This window comes from Aquarana catesbeiana, linkage group LG05 (genome assembly GCF_042186555.1).
Source record: "Aquarana catesbeiana isolate 2022-GZ linkage group LG05, ASM4218655v1, whole genome shotgun sequence".
In the NCBI taxonomy this organism is placed as follows: Eukaryota; Metazoa; Chordata; class Amphibia; order Anura; family Ranidae; genus Aquarana; species Aquarana catesbeiana.
The window spans coordinates 131904305-131929619 of record NC_133328.1 but is presented as its reverse complement, the minus strand read 5'-3'; the positions used below and the strand labels follow the sequence as shown (position 1 = coordinate 131929619).

At 42.5% G+C, this 25315-nt stretch overlaps 1 protein-coding gene across 4 annotated transcripts in view; it reads left to right on the top strand.

Annotated features, from left to right (window-relative positions):
* TBC1D5 (TBC1 domain family member 5) overlaps positions 1-25315 on the top strand; it is an 842416-nt gene that overhangs the window by 189194 nt on the left and 627907 nt on the right. For all 4 annotated transcript variants that reach the window (XM_073630202.1, XM_073630199.1, XM_073630201.1 and 1 more), the window contains one exon: positions 9127-9226. The gene's annotated coding sequence lies outside the window, so the exon portion shown is untranslated. The remainder of the gene's footprint in view (positions 1-9126; positions 9227-25315) is intronic.

Genomic DNA, 25315 nt, shown 5'->3' with positions numbered 1-25315 from the left:
CATGATATATTATGATGATTGTGCACCTATTTAGGCATTTTTCCTGTCTGTAACAGAATATATTACATTCCAACTGCATGTGAATATCTAATGGTCAGCATGTGCTTCAGTTATTAAAGGTAGAACTACACTTTTGCAAAATACACACATTAGATGGAATAGATCATGTAAAAAAAAAACATTTGAAATGCATAATATGATTTTTTTTGTTGTTTGCTATTTTGATCTAACTGTGAATTTTACTCCAGTCTGCAGTAACTTAGTGGTCTCATATGCAGGTCAACAGAAGATAGCTTTTTTGCATGACATGCACAGTTACAGTTTGCAGAACATGTCAGTTACTTCCTTGTGGACAGTAACACGTTCCACTGTCTAATGTCTGCATCTATGCAGCCAGGACTCTGGCAATCACTGAAAATGTGGTGTTCTTGTTTTCAGTCCATAAACCGTCATGAATACTACCTGCTTGTGTTTTTTTTTTTCATTTTCAGCATGCAGTAATTTAGCGGCACTGTTACCTTACCTATACAGGGCAAAGTCTGCAGTACTCCCCCACCACTCCTTCTGTGGCCAACACTGTGAAATACCTGGTGCTTCCATGTCTGGGGGGGGGGGTGCTTGGCCTCCTTTATTGATGCTATAGGCACTGTACACACCATTACTGCCCTGTTAAGTAAATATGCGCTACGTACCGAGTGCAGGGTTGAGAGCTGCACTACGTACCGAGTGCAGGATTGAGAGGTGCGCTACGTACTGAGTGCAGGGTTGAGAGGTGTGCTAGGTACTGAGTACAGGGTTGAGAGGTGTGCTACGTACTGAGTACAGGGTTGAGAGGTGTGCTACGTACTGAGTACAGGGTTGAGAGGTGTGCTACGTACTGAGTACAGGGTTGAGAGGTGTGCTACGTACTGAGTACAGGGTTGAGAGGTGTGCTACGTACTGAGTACAGGGTTGAGAGGTGTGCTACGTACCGAGTGCAGGTGTTGGGGGTGCGCTACATACCGAGTGCAGGGTCGAGGGGTTGCGCTACATATCAAGTGCAGGCTGAGGAATGTGCTGTGTGCTCCCAAGTTCTCCCCCAGTATAGAACTCACCCCCTTCCCCATTCCAGTACAAAGCTCTCTTTCCTCTGAAAGAGTAGTGCTGCTGCAAAAGAGCAGCTACAACCTTACTTGCCCCCGCCAGCAACCTGCATTGATTAGAAGGTGCTTCTGCTGTGTAGCCGACAGGATCTTCTTCTCCTCCTACCCCCCCTCCTCGCAAGGCATCTTTTATGTGGCCGCGCAGTGTGCATCAGGTCAGCGGCTTTTCCTGCCCAAGCTGAGCCGAGCAGACCCATCCCCCCCCCCCCTGCCCTCTCCGGCAGCCTGCATTGATTAGAAGGTGCTTCTGCTGTGTAGCCGACAGGATCTTCTTCTCCTCCCACCCCCCCCCCTCCTCGCAAGGCACCTTTTATGTGGCCGCGCAGTGTGCATCAGGTCAGCGGCTTTTCCTGCCCAAGCTGAGCTGAGCAGACCCATCCCCCCCCCCGCCCTCTCCGGCAGCCTGCATTGATTAGAAGGTGCTTCTGCTCTGTAGTTAGCAGGATCTTCTTCTCTTCCCACCCCCCACCCCCTCCTTGCAAGGCACCTTCATGTGGCCACGCAGTGTGCATCAGGTCAGCGGCTTTTCCTGCCCGAGCTGAGCCGAGCAGACCCATTCCCCCCCCCCCCCCGCCCTCTCCGAAACACCAGTCTTCAGCTTATTTGTTAGCCCTTAATGTTGAGGGCGGCTCTATAAAACTGTAAGGTTTTATCGCCATGTTCTTGGTCCGAGAGGGTGATCATCTTTCAACGAGAAGTCTACACTCAAAAATAATGCAGACATTACCTGTTTGACAGGTATTGTTCCCCACTTCTTGGAAGTTTTGCCCCCTCCTCCTCCCTCCGCCTTCGGACCAATAAGAAAGCCCAGCGGGATTCCCGCATGCGCAGTAGGGAACTGGCTGTGAAGCCGAAAAAGGCTTCACGGCAAGATTCCCTTACCAGGAATGGTGGTGTCTGTAACCGACAGCTGATCCGAAGATCGGCTGGGGTGCCAACATAGCAGGCTCCCAGGACAGGTAAGTGTCCATATATTAAAAGTCAGCAGCTGCAGTATTTATAGCTGCTGACTTTTAATTTTTCGTGGGGGAGCTGGACCTCCTCTTTAAATACAAAGCCAAGGTGTGCTCACCGTTCATTTTCTTTTCATGTACATATTAACAGAGTAAGAAAAACATGTGGTACCCATTGCTCCATTAACTTGATGGCCGATGTGACCGAGCGGACGTGACCCCATCCGGCCGGCCCACCTGAGCTGAGCGGACCCACCCCCCGCCTGAGCCAAGCTGGCCCGCCTCCCTGCCCGAGCCAAGCCGGAACACTCACCCTCAGCTTATTTCCACTCGCCAAATATGAACAGGTGACTGGAAATTACGAGGGCTGATGTAGGCCATGCACAGACAGTCAAATAGCACCTTCAGAAGAAAGCCAGAAATTTCTCTAATTCTTTGTGTACATGTTTACTTTAAAGGCCCATTAAACATAAAGATAGTTTCTAGTTTAAAAGAGTTCACCATTCTGAACATGTTACACCCATGTTTAGCGTGTAACATGTAATATATTCAGCATCTGCCTGCTCTTCTCCTGTGTGCTTATTTCCCTCCCCCGTTACAAATTTTATCTGATGTGTCGGGAAAGTGACTCATGCTGATAACCCGAGAAATGAAGCACCAGAGAGAAACAACACTCAGAGCTTCAGAGATAGACTAGTAAACAATACAGATATATGTTCTCGGTTCGGATTTCATGACTGGGGTTTACAACTACTTTAACCATTGCGGCAGGTTGGCTCGGCTGCGTGAATCTCTGCCATTGTATGTCAGGCACATGCACGGCGATCTGTGGGCATGCGTGCCCATTCGCTAGCGGGGTAGCCAATCAGCGGGTCCGGCAGACTCAATGTCCGCCGGCCATCCGCGATCGCTCCACAGAGAGGCAGATCTGCCAGTGTAAACAAAGCAGATCCCCGTTCTGTCAGGGCAGTAGAGTGAGATTGTCTGTTCCTAGTGATTTTGAACAGCAATCTCTCTCTACTATCTGTCAATCCACTCCCCCCACAGTTAGAAAGCTCCTCCCTGGGGAACATTGTTGTGGAAAATGTTATATTAATGTGTTGTCATAAATCTCCCAGTGTCTGATCAACCACAGCCCGTTCTAAAGAACTGACTGGAGCAGTCCGACGCTGGCTGAGACCTGTTGGGTAGTGGAAAACTTCCTGGTGTTTGGAGAGAAGTGTTTGCGGAGAGAGGACATGTCCGCCAGCAAAGGGCCCCTGTGCAATGCACAGAACGATCGTCTGGTGGGAATGCGTTCACTCTGCAAAGACATTATATCGGTTTAGAGGTGTTTTGCTCTTGTCACCCCTGGTATGCCTGATCAACATGTTTGGGGTGCCATGACGTATACCTGCAGATAATCTCCCATGCACAAGGAACTTTAGTCATCGTCATTTAGTATATTGTATCATGTCCTGTAGTCATTGTTCATTGGTTGTTTTGTATTCTGCTGTTAAATCCTTATATGGTCACTTACATCCTGTGAGGCTGAGGTCACACCCTGTGAAGGAAACGATTGGCTGTTGGGGCCAGGGCTTCCTGTTTGTGATTGCTTTTGTGGTCTTTTGAATAAAGGAGGCAGACAGAGCTGTAAAGGCCAGTCTTGCTGAGATGGGAATGTAAGAACCATGTGTTTTGTCTTGTTGGATGGCTGGGGCACACACCCGAGGATGGATACGATCAAAAGGTGAGATGCATTGCATTTATTTCATTAGACGAAATTGCTATTATGTTTAGAAACAGGAGATTTGGCTGTGTGCTCTGCGTACAACCAAATTTCACTAACAACATAAAACCCTTTGATCGCCCCTCGTGTTAACCCCTTCCCTGGCAGTGTCATTTATACAGTAATCAGTGCATTTTTATATCACTGTTTGCTGTATAAATGTCACTGGTTCCAAAAAAGTATCAAAGGTGTCCGTTCTGTCCGCTGCAAAGTCGCAGTCCCGCTAAAAATTTCAGATCATCGCCATTACTAGTAAAAAAAAAAAAAAAATTAAATTAAAAATGCCTTAAATCTATCCCCCATTTTGTAGACGCGATAACTTTTGCACAAACCAATCAATATATGCTAATTGGGATTTTTTTTACCAAAAATATGTAGAATAATACATAATGGCGTAAACTGAGGAAGAAATTTGTTTTTTTTTTGGGGGGGGTTTTATAGCAAAAAGTTAAAAAAAAATGATTTTTTTTTCAAAATTGTTGCTCTTTTTTTGTTTATAGCGCAAAAAATAAAAAACGCAGAGGTGATCAAATGCCACGAAATGAAAGCTCTATTTGTGGGACAAAATGACATCAATTTCATTTGGGTACAACGTTGCACGACCGCGTGATTGTCAGTTAAAGAGACGCAGTGCCGTATCGCAAAAAATGGCATGGTCAGGAAGTGGGTAAATCCTTCTGGGGCTGAAGTGGTTAAAGCACGGATTTATGAATTCAAAATGAATGTTGCTCCTGTATTATAACAGAGGATAACCACCAATGCTTCATGGGCTGTTCCAAATCCAATGGTGTCACGTTGGAGTTTTATTACTTAGGCCGGCCATACATGGAGCGAATTTCTTTCCTGCAACCATAGGTTGCAGAAAAGAAATTGGCTAGATTCCCCCATCAACACAGACAGTGTTAATGCGGGAATTCCTCGCTGGGAGAAGACAGCGATTATCGCTAGCAGCTATAGCAGCCACTAGCAATAATCGCAAGAGAATCTGGCAAGCCAGTTGTATCCAAGTTGATCAATCGGTCAATTTGGTACATTCAGCTTGCCCAATAATGGTTCAAATCTCGGCTGGTTCCTGCTGAACTGGCCGAAATTCGAACTGTGTATAGCCGGCCTTAGTGATACTGCTACATAGGATAGCATCCCTCTTCTCATAAATTCTAACAATTTTCTGTTGGACAATTCATGCTTTTTAGCAGTGCTTATGTCAGAAGAAAACTGGATGGTGGGTCAGGGGATACAGAGTTTACTGAAGATTGTTTCCTGTAATGCAAACGAGGAGGTTTGGAGAGATAAATTAAAGTTAGCCTGATAACTTTAGTCTCTATGCTGCATCAAAAAGCATTTGTTTTTACAATGTAAGATTTTATGCTCAATCCTTTGCCGTTTTGGCTACATTGTGTTCAGTTCAGATTTTCCTGTGCTCTGTGCATCTGCTGTACTGAAATCTCAAACAGTGTTATCAACCCTGTCCAGTTCACCTACAGAACACCTTCACTCATGGTTTGGAGATAAGGAGATAGGGTAGAATTCTGAAATCCTAGCACACTTCCTATCCTAGGTTGACAATGCTGCTACCTAAAGTGTGAAAGGCTTGAGCAGAGCAATGGAAGTGCAAATAATTAATTCACTAATCCTTAAAAAATTGTTTTGTGTATTATAAACATAAAAATCAAAATAACATAGGAATATCCAAAGTATGCCACAAAAAGTGTCTCAGTGTTATCCCAACAGTTGTACAAAGTCCACTAATAAAGTGAAAAAAAAATGCACAAAAAAATCCCACCTAAATATCAACCAGTCCTTCACTGCACGCTTATTAATGCATTAGATCAATGTGCTCCATATATCCTCTGGGCACGTACTGGCATAAATATAGAGTCACTGTGTTCCAAATGTTTCGGTGCCACATTTCTCCTTCAGATTGCAACTCACCAGAACTCCTGTGACTCTCCAACTAAGTAAGGTCAAAGCTCACTTTAATTATAAACCAAGGATCTCTTGTCCCAAGCCACCATTCTAGCGACCACTTTCTCCACTTCAATCTCCTCCTCCTCCAGGCCATGTAGGGAGGTCACAAACAAACATCTCATTGCACATCATCTTTATTAAATAAACATGTCCCCTATACATATTCCTTGTAAGAATAGCACTCACATTTTTCTGTGCCCATTACCCAGTACACAGTATGTCCAGCGGCTTGTGTATAGTGAAGCGCCTCTGTTTCGAATGGGGAAACCAGCGGCATTTCAACTGCAGGAAGTGACGCCACCGGATATGACGTCGGCACCCAAGATCCCGGCTCAACGCGTTTCACCCACAGGGGACGTCTTTAGGAAGCTAAAAGGGGCCAGAGCTGCTACTACACCATAGATACAGTACATTGAGTGAGCATTGCTACGCAAGAAAGTGTGTTGTTGGCAGGATCACCAGGTGAAAAAAAAACAAAAACTGACAATAGAAATTTGAAGACAGCCAGCACATCCAAGGATTCGTATGCCGCAAAATAAAACATTTTTGTCCCTGGGTTTCATTATGCATTCTAATACATCAGCAGTTTGCCTCTTTTGCATCACTTAGTGGATTACTTGGTACAGTTCGGCTCCAGGGTTTCTCTGTGCAAGCTCTGGAATTTGTATTTTTGTCACTTCCTCTGCTGATGGCATTTACCTTACTGCTGTGTTATTTGGGGCCAGAATAATGTTTATATAAACCGAATGATCTGCTACACTTCTATTTGATAGGCATACACTGCCTTTAGTAATTTTGCTGTACACACAAAGGTTTGGATGGTTCACTTGCAGTACTCTGCTCCATTTAGACTTTTTGTTTTTGCGTTGATTGTTTAAAATATTTGCCTATTTACATATTTATGGCTCATGTTCTTGAAATCCCTCAAAGACGGGCTGTTAATTTATTTGCACTGTGCAGTGTAAATGGTAGTGCTATATATACATTTTATATTTATGGATGGAAGAACGTTGCTAAGGGGTGCTTTGAAACCACCTTTTTAGCTCTAAATAGCTATTGTGTACATATGGTAAGGTACTGCTGCTTAACAATTAGTAACTGCTTTGATGAAACTAAATTACATTTTTAAGTTCCCATCAGGAAGTCGCACCACATATCTGTATTAATGTATTCAAGGCTCGAGAAGGAAAGTTAATTTTCCAGCTTAAATATTTAATTCAAGCTTAAAATTTAGTCTGTAATTAGAGCTCCCAAATGGCAGGAACATGGAGTATTTGTCCATTTTAATTAGATTGTTGTTTACCTATTAATTATATATCATATCTTGTCATATAGTTTTGATGGTAACAGATGGTGCTAGGAGTTAGTAAGGGTTTGAACAAAATAAGATTCCACATGATTTATTAAGTTGCACTTTATTAGTGAGTGGTCTGCTTTAGTTAATTCTCTAGGAAAAGAACTTAGCTAAATTTTTACTAATTTTTATATGATTATTCCTTTGTGGAATGAACATCTCTGCATCATTTTTCACCGGAAAGGAAAATATTGCAGTTTCATTTCTCTCTGGTAAAAGTAACACTCCTTTACTGTCATGCTGTATAATTTGATTTCCTTAAGATATATAGTGTCTGCTCTGAAAAACCTAATAAGAAAGAAGTTAATGTTCTACCACATTGGCTGTCATTACTTGCATTTTTTTTTTTTGTGCTTTAATGCTAACAGCAGGGGCATGCACACAAATAGTGATCAAGCACCTAGGGGCACAGGTAAAAATCTGGAGGAAAGGTGTTGCCTACTGAATCCAATCAGATTTAAGCAGTTATTATTTTGGTGTTGGCTAAAACGTTTATTGGTTTCTATGTGCACCATGGGATGATTCTTTCTCATATTTTAGGTGTCACAGCTCATTAATGGCTGTATTGCTGCACACTTTCCAGAACTATATATAATCAGTAGATTTAATTGGGAGTTTAACGTGCACAATCACAGTCGCTTGCTCTGACAAGTCTCAGAGCTTCCTGATGATGGCCCATTGATAGGCTGAAACGCGTCGAGGCTTGATCACTTCATCGCGACAAACTTCCACCCACAGTTAACTTCCAGGAATCGAGCAGAACCACGGCCAACGGTCTATCATCTTATGTGGGCTGATTTCCCCTAAAAATCACCTGCTATTCACACAGGGTACCAGGCTACAGGCACCCATTCATGTGAGTTTAACTATAATGTTTTTAATGTTTTAAATAAATCTTTTAAACGGTATTGCGCAATGAGGTCCTTTTCTTCATATCTACTTGCATGAGGCTAATCCTTTTCAGGAATTGTCAGTACAAGGATATCTCCAGGGGTCTCCCCACATACCTTTTTGACCATACTAGAGATAGTTGTTCCATACGGAGGGGTGAGTTTACATCCATGTGACCTTGTCTGAGCACCAAGCAGCAGGGATTTGTTACCTCTGGGCACGAGCACTGTTCATCACAAATTGGGACTGTTATAAATGAGGTCGCAGCAATATTATGAAATCTGTTTATTCATTTTAAATCTTGTATACTATACCATTTAGCGCAGTGTATTGTTTTTCACTTTCTCCCCCTCAGTGTTGGTGTTCAGAGTATTGCAGAAATCAAAATAAATTCAAATGCTAATAATGAATACATAAGTGGATTGAATTAATTTATACAAAAAAGTCTGCACCACATATAAACAATAAACTAAATAAATAGCTGTGGTCGCCAAAAGCAAACAGTGCTTCAAAAAATAAAAAATAAAATGGTGACTGCACTCTACTTATTAAGTACACCAAAATAAATATATCATAAAATGCAAAAAAAGCAACGTGTCAAATACTGTGCAAAACTGAATGCAATATAAATACATATGATTCATACAGTCCCATGTAGGAAGAATTTTATGTGCAAAACTAAGTTCAAATAACGAAAATTGTCAGTGCTTCAAGCAGTGTACTCTTTTCTATTTTTCAGCATCCATATTGTGTCTTACTCCACCATCCACACTAACTACTCACCAGAGAGCAATTAACATAAAGCTTTATCTGAAAAATCATATGTCCAACGCAGCTTTTTTCCAGCCACAAAGGGGTTAAAACAATCCACTTTCCCCTGCTAGACCCACCATCCTCCTTATTCGAGACCATAAATAGGAAACAAAAGGCGCTACATTGTGTATTGAAAGCTGCTAAAAACTACAATGCACTTACATGAAGAAGTGTCTATCTGACATTTAGGATAACATCGCATACAGATCACTTTTTTTTTCTCTTTTTGTTTTGCAGAAGGACTTTAGAGCATCTCGTACAAGTTCAGTCTGGACTCCATTGGCTGAAAATATATGGAATTGTGAAAGACATTGTCATCTGGTTTTGAGATTCAGAAGTAAGTGCATAAGACTGAATATTTTCTAGATTCTTGATATGTTGAGAGAGACAAATATTATAGCATTTTTTAAGTTTATTTTTGCACTAAACAAAAAGGTATTACGTCACTTCCTGGTGGGGGGATGAAACATGAACCCCTAGGTTGTGGGTGATGGATTTCTGCTTTGTAGCTACTGAAGTTTTAAAACACTGATGGGTTACTGAATCTAGTAGTAGCACTGAAATAGTACTTTTGGATAGAGTTTCTCTTTAGAATATCACATGCAAATATAACTGTCAAGGGGTCACAAACGATAGAATGGAAACAGATGTCAGATGCCCCACCAACTACTTGGTGTTCATACGACATTTGTAAACTACCTAGACTTCAAGTGGTTTAAACAAGGTCACAGCTGTAAGCTTGGTGCACTTTTTTCAGCTGCCAGTCAGCTTTTCAGCCACCACCAGCAGTGGTTCCTGGACTCTGCTGTTCCTCCATGAGTTTGGGAACATGAAAATTCACTTCAAGATTCCATGTGGGAGGAAGTTGAGGAACATCAATCCTGATGCTCTCTGCAAAGAATGAAGTGGCACACATTTTGATTAGGTTCATTCATTCCTGGCTACAGTATCCTGTGAAGCAGCTAATCAAGCATAGTGTCTGCTTAAGTAGCTGCAGGGAAGACATTGGGGGTCTTGTTAGCCACCTTTTGATAGCAATAACGTTAAATAAAAAAAAAGTAATACAAAATAAAATGTTCATAAAAGAAATCAAAATGATTAAAAAATTTAAACTGCATCCTTGTCGTCCCGCACATACATGCAAATTCAAAAGCAAGCGTAGGGTGCTCGCCTGCATGTAAATAGCAATAGTGCCACACGTGAGGTATCTCCATGTGCAATGAAGTGAGAGTAATAATTCCAGCGCCATAACTCACAGTAAAGGCAGCCCATAGATTAGTCTTTCTTTTTTTTTTGTTTAGCCATCGGGTTGAACGACAAAAATATGAACTGATTCCCCCATCCACACACTCGAATTATTGTATTCTGACAGTGGGCCATCAGAGTACAGTGATCCATGCTGCCGATTCTAGCCGGTGGCACTGATCGATTGGAAAAACCCTAGAGGGTGGTTGTACAGAAAGCGATTGGTAGATTGACATCTGTACAACCACTGCTCCCATACATGAGTCCTTGCTGGAGCCATGTTTCCATGATTTCTGCTGGATATCCATCCATGTATGCCTGCCTAACTCTAAATTGATAACCTGTAATAACCTGTAAAAATGTATAAAACGTCACCTATGGATAAATAGTTTTTTTTAAACTTGACAAGCGCATGCAATTTTGGGGCTTGACATAGGTTGTGTCTGTTTACTTGACACAACCCTATGTTTTATAAAAAAAAATAAGTATTATGTTGTGTTTCTGTGCAAACTGATTTTAGTTTATTTTTTCCTGAAAATGTGTTGCATAAACAGTTGTGCAAATATTGTATAACAAACAAATTGCAACTCTAACCATTTTATTGAGTCTCTGCTTTTAGAAAATATGTAATTGTTTGGGGGTTCTATGTAATGTTCTAGTGAAAATGCAGCTTTAAACGTGTAAAAAAAAATTAAAAAATTGCCCTGGACCAAGTGGGCAAAGTAGGGCAAAGTAGCACTAAAGCCTTAGACCCCTTTCACACTGGAGGCGTGTTTCATGCACTTTAGCGCTAAAAATAACACCTGTAAAGCGCCTGAAAAAAGCCTCAGCTGCAATCCTAGTGTGAAAGCCCGAGTGCTTTCAAACTGGGGCGCTGTGCTGGCAGGACGTCAAAAAAAGTCCTGCAAGCAGCTTCTTTGCAGCGCTGTAGGAGCGGTGAATACACCGCTCCTAAAGCGCCCCTGCCCATTGAAATCAGCGGTGGTTTTAACCCTCTTTCAGCTGCTAGTGGGGGTTAAAAGCACCCCACTAGTGGCCGAAAAGCGCCGCAAAAAAATTACCGCCGACGCCTGGGCGCTGGCAGTGTGAAAGTGCCCTAAAGCTGGCTATAGATAGATCGAAATTTGGCTGGTTTAGCAGGGACCGGACAATTTTCAATCATTGTGGGGCTGCCCCTGTTTTACAGAAATCAATTGTCAGATCGACTTCTGTGAAACAGACAAATTGTAAAACGTAGTCGATCGTTGGCTGCAGCTGCTGATCAGCGTATTCTGATAGCTCAGGGTCCCACTGTCAGAATTCAGTGTCCCACCGGGGGATGATTCCTTCATCTACCTTGATTGTGTGTATAATCAGATTTTTAAAAAAATGTTTTTCCTACCGGTTGAACAAAAGAAATAACAGCTATCTATGGCCAGCTAAAGCATTATTGGAAGTCCTTGGCTTTCCCAGGTTCCAGTGAAGGCTGAGTTATGGTTTATTATTTTGATGTGGGGGACTTGAAAGTTAAATGGACTTTGCTTTTTCATCCAAGGTTTGCTTTAAAGTTGCATTGCATTTATCCTTTAAATAGACAGTCCAGCCAAAGCTGACATATTCTAGGTAGATGCTGGGAAGGAAATCAAGCAGCTTTTCTTGTCTTTCAGGGACTCTATTTCAAGATCTTTTTTCATTTTTTCCAATACTTTATTCACCACACGGCATTATTACATAGATCTCAGTAGTGAAAAAGACAACATATACAACCAGAGGTACAACAGGAAGACCCTGTTGTAAGAACTGTTGTAAGAAGATCTTATAGTTCAGCATAAGTCATGACCAGGTTAATTAAAGTACATGTATAATGTCTAGCATAAGAAGAAAATCAATCCACACATCTATAGGAACCTCATCTATTTTGAGATCTTTGTGATTCATTCTAGGTCTACATACTGGTTGTAGCCATTATAAGGGGTTTTGACTCACCCTGTTTTTTTATGTCTTTTTATTTTTATGTAAAGGTAGGTAGGAACATCCAACACTCACAGGTGGACAGAAACAGAAATTATATGGTAGAGAGATCTCCCTTTGGTATTCAAGACATGTAAACAGACATGGCTAAGGCAACACCTATAATTAAAAATGATTTTTGGGTGGACTTGGTTGGGTGTATTTGGCTGTGGTTGCCCTTTAAACTACGAAAACTATAGTTATCCAGTTTTTGTTACGGTCTCTTTAACTGTTTTTGTCCCATTTTTGCTAGGTAATAAGTTGGCAGGATAGTTGCAGTGTTAGTTCAACTGACTGGTTTATAAATTAGCTGTAAATTACCGGACTCCTTTATTATTCCACTAATTGCTTTTCTAGGACCGCGCAGCTAATAAAATGTATAAATGCACCGAGAATCAGCTGCTGCTGAATTTATCATAGGTAATATCTCAAGTTCAGGAAAATAAAGAGCAGAAATAGACACAATTGGGTCAGCAAAATGTTCTTTATTACTGTATTCCTGGAAACTGATTGACAGTTGAGAAGATGTTTTTCTGTCTCATCTGTGTAAAACAGTATGGAACAATATTTTAATGCTATTAATGGCAACATACATTATCATTTTTTTTCTTTGTCTTCTTTAATCAAGTGGTTTGCTGAAAATTTTCATGTAAGCTTTTCTCTTTTTAATAATTAGATTACCTTTTTAAATGAATATACTAGACCTGCTTGAAAATCAAAATGGTGTTGAAATGCACAAAGATGTTAGATGACAGTCCTGTATGACTGTCCAATGAAGAGTAAGACATTGTACAGGCTTGAGAATCTTGTCCAATCACTTTTGTTTGCATTGCTATTGGGATTGGAGCCTGTAACTCTTATGCCCCGTACACACGGTCGGACTTTGTTCGGACATTCCGACAACAAAATCCTAGGATTTTTTCCGACGGATGTTGGCTCAAACTTGTCTTGCATACACACGGTCAAACAAAGTTGTCGGAAAATCTGATCGTTCTAAACGCGGTGACGTAAAACACGTACGTCGGGACTATAAACGGGGCAGTGGCCAATAGCTTTCATCTCTTTATTTATTCTGAGCATGCGTGGCACTTTGTCCATCGGATTTGTGTACACACGATCGGAATTTCCGACAACGGATTTTTCCCTTTTCGTCATTTCAGGACAGCCACAATAGAGAGATAGTCTCCTCCCCTTCCTCTGGAAACACTGCGCCAGCCCATAAATTCTCTCCTCCCCTGCCGGACCTCAGTTATTAGTGTTTCCTCCGGTGGGGAGACACTGTGCAGAGGAACCAGGCCGGGTGCAGTCAGGGAGATTGTGGCCTTTCTTTTTAAAGAAACATCCCTAGGGAAGCAGGGGCTTCCAGGATAAAGAGTGGCGGTACATACCGCAGCTGAAGCCACCCCTTCCTTGCTGAGCGCGGCATCAGGTCATGGGGGACCCATATCGCGTCCACAGGGCCGCAGCATGGAGACTGTCCGCTCTCCCTGTACTCTGTACAGGCCGCAAAATTTGGAACCAGCGGGCTGGACGACGGGTGACGTCATTTCCGGCGGGGGGGCGGACGCTTTCCCTTTGACCCGCGACTTCCGGTTCCGGGTCGCGGTGCTGATAGGGGGCCGGGCTCAGGCTGGAGTGAGTCGCTACACGTGGAGACAGTGTGAGACTCTACACAGGCAACCACCTGCAGTCATGTCTGAGGCAGATGCTGCAACTCATACGGACGCTATCTCCAGCCTTCCAAAGGTAAGAGTTCCCTGGGGAAGGGTCCTCTCTATCTAAGGATTGCTCCTCCTCATGTATGGTTCCTTACTTAGAGGGGGGGCAGACCCCCTGGGTGGTCAGGGGGTGGGGGGGGTGTGCGCAGTTCCCTTAAGATGGTTCTGGTACACTCCCAGGGTTGTTTCCACTTAAACATGCTGAATGTAATATGTGGTTTTTGTATGTAATTTCAGAAATCTACAGAAAAAACAAAGTCCACTCATGTCTCTAAAAGGAAGTGTGCCTCTTGCAGAGACAGTTTAGGGGAAGCATGGACTAAGGTTTTGTGTAAAGAATGCATAGACTCCCTGGTTAAGGAAAGGGAATTTGAACAGCAAGGAGCTGTCATCCACCTTTTCATCCTTTAAAACGTTTTTTGAGACGTTTCAGCTTCCCTCTAAACCCATTCAGCAGGATACAACCCCGCCTCATGCTCAGGGCTCTGCACCTGCCAGATCTTCTAATTTAGTTATGGCAGAGGAAATGTCAGGCCCTTCCGGGGTGGAGCTGAGGCAACCGGACAGTGGCACGTCTGACTCCCATGAGGAGTCAGAAGGGGAAGACCAGGACGGGGAGTCCAGAAAAATCTCCAGGTATAAATTGTCCCTGGATGAGGTGGAAGACCTCTTAGGGGCAATATATACAACCCTCGGTATACACGAGGATAAGAAACCCCTATCCCTCCATGACCTTATGTATAAGGGCTTGGGAGATCAAAAAAGAAAAGTTTTTCCAGTACATGAAGTTCTGGTGGAAACGATTAAAAAGGAGTGGCAGGATCCTGAGAGGAAACCCTTTTTTTCTAGCTCCCTTAAAAGAAGGTTCCCATTTTCAGAGGATCCAGGGTCCATTTGGAATAAAAATCCCAAATTGGACGCCGCCTTCTCTCAGGTCTCTAGACACACAGACCTGGCATTCGAGGATATGGGGGCCTTGTCGGATGTCATGGACAAGAGGATAGACTCACTTCTAAAAAAGACGTGGGATTCAACTGTGGGTAATTTAAAGCCAGAAATGGCTGTAACTGTGGTAGCCCGCAATTTAGAACATTGGCTTTTCCAGATTCAGGAGCATATTGAAGCTGGCACAGCCAAGGAAACTATCCTAGCTTCGTTCCCCACGATTCTGCGAGGAATCGCATACATTGCAGACGCCTCGGCATAGTCAGTCCGTATGTCGGCCAGATCAGCGGCGCTGGCAAATTCGGCCAGAAGAGCGCTCTGGCTGAAAACTTGGCCGGGGGACACCGCCTCTAAGGTCAAATTGTGCGGGATACCCCTGACAGGTGATCTACTCTTTGGCCCTGGGTTAGAGACGGTTTTAGACTGTACAGCGGACAAAAAGAAGTCCTTTCCGCTTAAACGGAAAGCCCCAGCTCAGGCAAGGAAGGGGTTTCGTCCGAAAAAAGGCAAGGAATCTCCCAAACGAGGGAAGAAAACTTGGGGCCAAAGAGGCAAGGGCAGAGGAGGGGCGATTTTTCGCCCTCCTGAGAAAGCCCGCAAAGATCAATGACTCTCTAGGCACGGTGGGAGGAAGACTGGGGGCCTTCCTTCCACAGTGGGAGACCCTCTCACCCAATCGATTTATCCTGGGGGTCATAAGAAGGGGGTATCTCTTGGAATTCTCAAAGCCCCCCCCCCGCAAAGGTTCCTTGTTACGCAGCTTTCCACCTGCACAGCAAGGGCCGAAGCTTTGGTAGACACCCTGAAGGAACTGGAGATTCAGAACGTAGTTCACAGAGTACCAAAGGGGCAGGAAGGAGAGGGGTTCTATTCCCACGTATTTGTGGTGAAAAAACCCTCAGGGAAATTCAGATTGATTCTGAATTTAAAACCCTTAAACAGGTCAATTTGCTACAAAAGATTCCGCATGGAGTCAATTTTTACGGTCAGGGCCCTGCTGCCACACAACTGTTACATGGTGTCTCTGGACCTCAGAGACGCATATTTACACGTCTCTATCGCAGAAACCTCCCAAAAGTTTCTCCGGTTAGCAATAGACCTGAAAGGTACAATACTGCATCTACAGTTTCAAGCACTGCCTTTCGGGCTATCCTCCTCGCCCCGCATATTCACAAAGGTACTGGCAGAGGCGTTGGCCTTCCTGTGACTCCAGGGGGTGTCAGTCATAGCCTATCTGGACGACCTGCTTCTATTTGCAGTATCCCCGGAACAGTTGATCAAGGACCTCGATCTAACAAAGCGGGTACTAACAGGGTTGGGGTGGCTGCTGAACTTAGAAAAGTCCAGTCTCATTCCCTCACAGCGCATTGTGTACCTGGGATACCTGCTGGACACTACGCTTTTGAGAGTTTTCCTTCCAAAGGAAAAGATTCTAAAGCTGGACAGAGCAGTTTTCTCCCTCCAGTGCAACCATCTGGTGTCAAAAAGGTCCATAATGTCAACGTTAGGCCTTCTAACGTCTACTCTTCCAGCGGTGCAGTGGGCAGGATTACATTTTCGTCCCCTGCAGTCATATGTACTAAGAGTATGGGACCACAGTCAGAGGGATCTAGACACCTTAGTACAGGTTCCCCATCAACTAAAAAGATCTCTTTGGTGGTGGAGGAAGGAAGTGAACTTGTCACAGGGACGTCTGTGGCTTATCCCAGTCCCGCAGATCGTAACCACGGACGCAAGTGGCAAAGGCTGGGGGGCACATTTGGGATCCCTTCTAGCGCAGGGCACATGGAAGGGCGACGAACTGCAAAGGTCTTCCAACTGGAAAGAGCTGAGGGCAGTAGGCCTAGCCCTCAGATTTTTCAAAAAGGAACTCCAGGGCCACCATGTACAGGTACGGTCGGACAACTCATCCACCGTGGCCTATATAAACAAGCAGGGAGGCACCAGGAGCGGAAGTCTGTTGGCCCTAGCAAAGGATATACTAAGTTGGGCCGAGTCCAACACTCTCTCACTATCAGCGGTTTTTTGAGAGGGGAGAGGAATATAATCGCAGATTTCCTCAGCCGGAGGAGTCTAAAGGAAGGAGATTGGGCCCTCAACCAGGAGGTCTTCAATCTCATATCCAAGAAATGGGGACCCCCGGAAGTGGATCTTTTCGCTTCAAAAGACAACGCGAAAACCCCCTGGTTTTTCTCCCTAAATGCAGGGGAAGGAGCACTGGGGGTGGACGCATTATCTCAGAATTGGCATTTCAGGACATGCTACGCCTTCCCTCCTCCGGTGCTGTTACCGGCGGTTCTGAGGAAGTTTCAACTAGAGAGCACCTCTCTCATTCTAGTAGCTCCACATTGGCCGAAAAGGGCATGGTTTTCAATCCTCAGTCGGTTAGCAGCGGAACCGCCCCTTTTCCTTCCACCTCGAAAGGATCTTCTGTCGCAGGGTCCAGTCCTCTGCCCACAGGTGCAGCAGTAGAAATTAGCGGCCTGGCTACTGAGGAGGGTATATTAAGATCCAAGGGGTTTTCAGAGAGCCTAATCTCTACCCTCCTCAACAGTAGGAAAAGGGAGACACGTAGGATTTACAAAAAGGTCTGGCTCCTTTTCAACAAATGGTGCATAGAAAACTCCTTCTCGGTACAGAGTCCCGTAGCTGTGTTGGAGTTTCTGCAGTGTGGAGCGGACAAGGGTTTATCTGTAGGTTCCCTTAAAAGTCAGGTTTCAGCACTCAGTGCTTATCTGGAGAAGTCTCTGGCTACCAATCCATGGGTGGTCAGATTCTTTAGGGCACTGTCAAGACAGAGACCTACCAGAGGTCCTCCCTTTCCCGCGTGGGACCTATCTCTGGTTTTACAGAGCCTTACGGGAAATCCCTTTGAGCCATTGGACAAGTGCCTGTTAAGGGAGCTTACCCTAAAAACAGTATTTTTAGTAGCAGTGACGACTGCCAGGAGGGTCAGCGAAATTGAGGCGTTATCAATTAGACCTCCTTTTTGTGTTATTTTGCCAGACAGGATAGTCCTTAAGACTGATCCAGCTTTTTTGCCTAAAGTGGCGTCAGGCTTTCACAGAAGCCAGGAAATAGTCCTACCCTCATTTTGTCCCAATCCTTCAGCTGAAAGGGAACTAAAATTTCATTTTTTAGATGTAAGGAGGTGTATCCTACAATACCTAGAGATGACTAAAACAATAAGGAAGTCTGATTCTCTATTTATTTTGTTTTCTGGGGCCAGAAAGGGTCTCAGAGCGTCCCGACGCATGATTGCCAGGTGGCTTAGATTAGCTATTGGGCAGGCATATTCTTTAGCAGGGAAGGAGATCCCTAGAGGCATAAAGGCACACTCCACCAGAGCAGTGGCAACTTCCCAGGCAGAGAAGGCTGGAGCAACGCCAGAGCAAATATGCAAGGCAGCGACATGGTCCAGCTACTCCACTTTCGTTAGACATTACAGAGTGGACCTGGTGGCGGCAGGTGAGCAGGCTTTTGGGCGAAAAGTTCTGCAAGCTGTAGTCCCACCCTAATTGGTAAGTGCTCGATTATCCTCTCTATTGTGGCTGTCCTGAAATGACGAAAAGGGAAAATTAAAGTTACGTACCGGTAACGTCTTTTCCTGTAGTCTTTCAGGACAGCCCTAGTTACCCACCCTAAGCTTGGGGGGGGGGGGGTCTTATTAAAGACCAGAACGCAATATGGTAATGATATTGATTGGTATGTTATTAATGTGTTCTTGTGTCTCCCCAGCTGGCCGGAAGTACTCTTGAAAGAACTGAGGTCCGGCAGGGGAGGAGAGAATTTATGGGCTGGCGCAGTGTTTCCAGAGGAAGGGGAGGAGACTATCTCTCTATTGTGGCTGTCCTGAAAGACTACAGGAAAAGACGTTACCGGTACGTAACTTTAATTTGTTGTCGGAAAATTTTATATCCTGCTCTCAAACTTTGTGTGTCGGAAAATCCGATGGAAAATGTGTGATGGAGCCCACACACGGTCGGAATTTCCGACAACAAGGTCCTATCACACATTTTCCGTCGGAAAATCCGACCGTGTGTACGGGGCATTACAGTATAGAACCCCATATGCAGTTTAAGATTGAACCTCTTCTCATCCAACTTCATTGTGTGGCCACATGTCTTCTTGAGAGACCTAAGATTTAATAGTTTCCTCCCAATGCTAGCATTCCACTACAGTGTAAACAGTACACAATGATCGTAACCCTATAGCTTTACTGTGAAGGGAAACTTTTCTTATATGCAATGTGGACTCAGTCATAGTAACAGGGCCAGCGTTTACCATAGCAACAGTTACATCAACTTACAGGTCACTGGAGTGCTGACTCTCAAAATATGATTGGTGTCACCTTTGCTAGGAGACAGATCAGTCCAATACCCCAGTAAAATCCCAAGACTATCCATTAAAAGCAGTTATGCTAGGGGAAAGGAAAAGTGGAGGTATTGTCTACTGTAAACGGTTCAATAAAATGTAGTTTCTAATTAGCCAAAGTAAAGGATCTGATCTCTTATTGCATTTGGAAACATAATGCATGAGCTTTTCTTAAGGTGGATATTTCAGTATTTGTTATATGCTGGAATGTTTCTTTAGATCTGGTGGATATTTCAGTATTTGTTATTTGCTGGATGTTTTGTTTTTTTTGTTTTTTTTTTAGATCTCTAGCTGTGCACACTTTCCATGACCATTATGAGAGGGTCCCACTCTCTTTTGGGTTTTTACTTCAGTTTATATTTTGGTTGAATGCAACAGAGGTTCACGGGTAGGTGGAGGTAGGTGGGAACAGATCAAGGGACTGTTGCAAGGAGGTTTTACTGCTTGAGTCTAAAGAGATATACAAAGCTGGTGGCTGAGAACTGGCTCTCCCTGTAACTGCGGTATCACTTTTAAGTGGATTGGCCCTTTTCTATTTAATAGGCAATGTGGAGACATAAGAAAAGGGTATTGTAGGAATACAGTAACATTTTACAAATCACTGCTGGGATTTGCTATTTGTAAAACATGTAAATCATATTTAGCAAAATCTGTGATTCATTCAAATAATTGGACAGTAGTAAAGTGTTACTGCCACTTGCAAAAATGTCTGTGGCCAATTCTGGGAGAACAAAAGCATAACTCCTCCCGCCTTGGCACGAGACACAGAACCTCAGCTGAATAAGTTTGTGGAACTAACTTTCAAACGGTATAAATAAAGTGAAAAAATCAGCACTAACATAAATCTAAATAATATTCATGAATAATAATAATAAAATATTAAATGTAAAAATATGAAATAGCTGCTGTACACCTATCAGTGATTCACTACACCCAACAAATCGAAAATTGCATATATAAATGGTGCAGTGCTATTCTCGTAAAATCTGCTCCACTGTGCATACAACGTATCACAGTAAATGAATCTGTATCTTGATAAAATTGAAAAGTACAATAAAATAAACATATAATCAAAGTCTTTATAATGTGTATTAATCCACCGCTGTGCTCCTCAACAATCTTCTCATATAAAGCAAGAGTTTCCACCATCAGGTGAATTGTGCTCCCACCTCACTCCTATTAATCACAGGCTTTTCTTTCTTACAACTCCAGCCAATCCCCCAGGGATGGATATCTCCTCTCTTATCCTTGGATATGGTTTTGTTCTCTCAAAAGCTTTTCACATGGACGACATGAAATAGAAGGCCAACTGCATAGTGCTCTCTGTATAAATCATTTATTAAAATACCTTTGTAAATGTGCACTTGCAGGAAGTTAAATAAAAAAACAGCATTTCTTAATATCTAACTCGTGAGCTTACCACACTATTCAGGCTCTTGGTGATTACGTAACGGTTCGGGGCTGGGCTCCTCCCTCCAATACGCATGTCGTCAATAGGATAGCTTCTTCAGTAGGAGCCTAAATTTGATGTTTTACATTTTTAATTGGGTATGTTTTATAACAGAAAGTAAAAAAAAAAATTTCAAAATTGTTGGTCTTTTTTTCTATATAGCGCAAAAAAGCCCCTGCAGAGGTGATCAAATACCACCAAAAGAAAGCTCTATTTATGGGAAAAAAAACACAAAATTTTATTTGGGTACAGCGTCGCATGCCCATGCACCTGTCCGTTAAACTAACGCAGTACCGTATTGCAAAAAATGACCTGGTCATGAAGGGGGGGTAAACCTTCTGTCGCTGAAGTGGTTAATGCTTTATTTAATAGGCCAAAAGAGAACAAATAAGAGAAAGTAATTGTTAATGTTTGCATACACTTTAAACTGCATTGTTTGTCAGCCAGGTATTTCGAACAAATGCTAATTTAAGGGAGTAGGATGTTAATGGTGCTTGTTGTTTCATATGGGTCCACTTTATTTTTTTTTTGTTTACAAAAGTTTTATTTGGAAGTTCAAGTAAACAAACAATGAGTATAATTGTAAAAGGCATATAACAATAATACAAAATGTATTTTTATAAAGATATATAACATTGAGTTACTAATATAGTGGTAAAATTTTTAAAGATAAGCTTTTACAGGAATGATATGCAGTATAATGAGTTACGAGTATAAAGGGTTATAGATATATGGGATAATATCATATTGAAATTTTTAAGTTGGATTCCAATAAGACCATTTTCTTTTGTGAATATGGATTGTATCATTAAGAGTGTGATATATCCATTCAGAGAGTTTAAGCAATTCCATTCTGATAATTACTTGTTGCCAGGGTAAATTGTTAGACTTCCAATTATAGGCTATCATCCAGTGTATGGAGCTGCACAAGGAGTGAAATAATCTCATACAAGGAGAGGGAATGTTTGGTATGTTAGCGTATAGCAAGTATATCTGAGGCGTGGGAGTAATTTTTTGTTTGGAGGAGGTTTTTTTTATCTCTTTGAGCCATATTTGATTAAGGTGGTTGCAACTCCAAAATGTGTGTATGAGACTACCGGGAACCGAGCATCCCCTAAAACAATTTGGAGAAATGGATGGGTAGTATGTGAAGTTTTGAAGGGGTTAGGTACCATCTGGAGAATATTTTTATCGGGGTTTCTCTAAAGGAGATAGCTTTATTACTTTTGCGGAGGTTGTCTGACATGGAGGTCCACTCATCAACATTGAATGAGACATCCATGTCTGCTTCCCACTGAAGCATCTGTGTAGTTTTATCTGGCACTCCAAAGTTGTTAAGGTAATTATATAGTCTTGAAATGAGGCCTCTGTCTCTGGAAGACGAGATGCATATTTGTTCAAAGGCAGTGTAAGAAGGGTGTGTTGTGAGTGCGAAATATTTGGCGTAAAAAGTTTCAATTAGATGGTAGTGGTGGAGTTCAGCCGAAGATAGACCATATGTAGCTTGTAATGTAGAGAATGGAGTAAATTCCCACTTTAATTGAAGGGATCTAAGTGTGGTTAGATTTTTATTGATCCAAGGGGAGAAGGATTGTCTGTTGTTGTAGGCATAGGTAAATCTAGGGTCTCCCAAAAAGGAGGCTAAAGGGAGAGTGTCTGAGGAAAGTTTGAATATATCTTTATACTTATTCCATAGTTGATAAAATTGAGCAATGATAATATTGTATTTAGTAAGTTTACTATAGGAAGTGGTATTGGACCATAATATTCCTTGCAGGTGTAGTGGGAAGATGGAAATTGTTTCAAATTGTTTCCATGGAGTTTCATGGGTGGGGGTGAACCATTGGGTGAGTTGCGTTAATCTGGCGGCAAGGTAATAGAGCCACAGATTAGGAAGGCCTAGGCCGCCTGTGGATTGAGGTCTATGCATAAGGGCATAGCTACATCTGGGTTTTTTTTCCGCCCATATAAATTTGTTAATTTTTCTTTGAAGGGAAGTCAATTTAGATTTTGGGACATTAATAGGTAGGGCACGGAAATAATATAGGAGTTTAGGGAGAATCGTCATTTTAATGGCACATATTCTCCCCAGGAAGGATATATGGAAGGATGACCAGGATTTTAAAAGGGATGTGATCTGAGAAAATAGTGGGATATAGTTGAATTTATATAAGAGATTGTGTGTTGAGGGGATTGTGACAACAAGATTTTTAAATGATTGGGGACAGCACACAAATGGGAAATTATTTGATAATAGGGATTGAGTATTTTGGGTATAATTAATTGGTAAAGCAGAACATTTATTTGTGTTAATTTTAAGGCCTGAAATGGTGTGGAAGAATTTGAGTTCCTTAGGGGAGATGGGATAGAGGTGAGGGGATCTGTAAGAAATATAAGTGCATCGTCAGCGTATAAGCTGATTTTGAAAACACTATTTCCCTTAGTATATCCTTTTATATCAATGCTATTTCTGATCTTGTGGGCTAAAGGTTCAATTGCAAGGGCAAACAAAAGTGGTGATAAGGGACAACCTTGTCTAGTCCCTCTACTGAGGGGGGAGTTATGTCCAGGGATTTTGATTCTGGTTTGAGGGGTGTGATAGAGTGCGTTAAATCCTTGCTGGAATTTATCTGAGATTCCATATTTGGGCAATGGAAAGTTGAGATATGACCAGCTAACGCTGTCAAACGCTTTATGGATCTCTAAACTGAGGAGACATAGTTGGCGGGAGTGTATATTTGCGTCTTGTATAATATTAGTGACTAGTCTAACATTATCAACAATCTGTCATCCGGGGATGAAACCAGTTTGGTCAATATGTATTAAATTTGTGTTGACCGCTGCCAATCTATCAGAAAGCAGTCTTCCAAAGATTTTAAGGTCGTTATTAAGGACCTATATAGGGCGATAGTTTTGGGGGAGTGAGTGGTCTTTGAGTGGTTTGGGGATAAAGGAAAGGTTAGCTAGGAGCATCTCATCTGGTAAGTGATTGCCATTAAGAATATGATTAAAGAGTTTGGTCAGGTAGGGGGTTAAAAGAGAAGCACATTTTTTATAGTATGAAGATGAGAAGCCATCTGGGCCAGGGGCAGTGGATGTCTTGAGAGATTTAATTATTTTGATTATTTCTGCTTCTGTACAGGGAGCATTAAGGGATTCTATTTGTTGTGAGTTAAGAGTAGGTAATTGGATATCATCTAGCCATGATTTGGAGGAGTGATTGAGAGAAGGTTGTGGACTAGAAAGTAGATCCTTATAGGAGGAGGAGAATATGTTTAGAACTTCTTGAGGGTGGGTGATCATGTTTCCAGTCTGATCTCTAAGTTTATATATGTGAGGGGGTTTGTGTTCATGGTTAAGTTTTTTGGCAAACATGGCTGAAGGGGAATTACTGTGTAGTAAAAATTTGGCTTTTGAAAATCTAAGGGATTTTTCTGTATTTGCTGATAAAATAAGATCCAAAGCTTTGCGTTTGTCTTGAATCTGTTTTGTGATTTCTTGAGTAGGGTTATGTTGTAATTTGTTGTATAGAAGGTTTAGATCTCTAGTAAGACTATTGATGTTTGTGAGCCTTTATTTCTGTTTGCGGCTAGACTAATTAGATAACCGCGTAAAACTCTGAGCTACTCAGAGTGTTGTAGGAGGGGTGTCATCAATAGCGTTTTCTGTAAAGTAGTTTTCAATGTGTGATGTAATAGATTGTGTTATTGATGAGTCAGTTAAAGTTGAGTCATTTAGTCGCCAATTGTAAGGGGAGGGTAAGAGTCCTATATGTCATGTTACAAATGAGGTAATATCATGATCTAACCAAGGGCAAGGGTGGATTAGGGCTTTGGAGGAGTTAGCTAACAAAATGGGGGTGCAGACTATATAGGGGGAGGGGGGGAAGGAGAAACATCTTTTCTTTCTCCTACATTAGGATGTAGAATAGACGATGAAAACAAGTCTTTATCGATAAGAATAGACACAAAGGTGGAAGTTCGTAGAGACAAGGTGCAAGAACAACAATGGTTTTGTCTTCTCCAAAAAAAAAAAAAATGGAAGAGGACCACAGGTACAAAAGTTTTGTCCATTTTCAAATGGAAGGGTGCACCAGAGGTAGAGAAGGGCATCATTTGCATCCGCTTGGGAAAGCGGCCGAACCGGGGCATCAGACAGTCAAGGTTGGCTGTAAAAAATGCCAGTATGATCTTGTTAAAGAAAAAGGAAAAAACTTAGAACATAAACAAATAATTCTAACATCTAGACGAGCGTAGTGTGTGTTCAAGAGGCTTGATCTTGAAAATGGTTGATGCCATCTTCTTTGGTCGTTTGTATTGCGTCTGGAGGACGGAGTAGACCAAATTGGGGAGGGTCTCGGGGTTGAAGAGAAACGGTTAGGAGGTTCTGGTTCCAGCAGGCCCAGTTTTACAAGCAATTCCTTGCCCTCAATAATGTTGTACACTGTATATGTAGAACCATTGTATGGGATACTGAGTTTAAATGGAAAACCCCATCTATAGTTTATTCTTGCTGCTTGTAGAATATTGGTGACCTCCTTCATCCTGCGTCTTCTGTCTAAGGTAGCAGGAGAGATATCAGGGTAAATCTGCAGCTTTTTACCATCCAGGGCAATATTGGGGGAGTTCCTCGCAGCACACATGATGTCCTCTTTAACCAAGAAATCTTTCATGCACATAATAATGTCTCTGGGTGGTTTATCTGA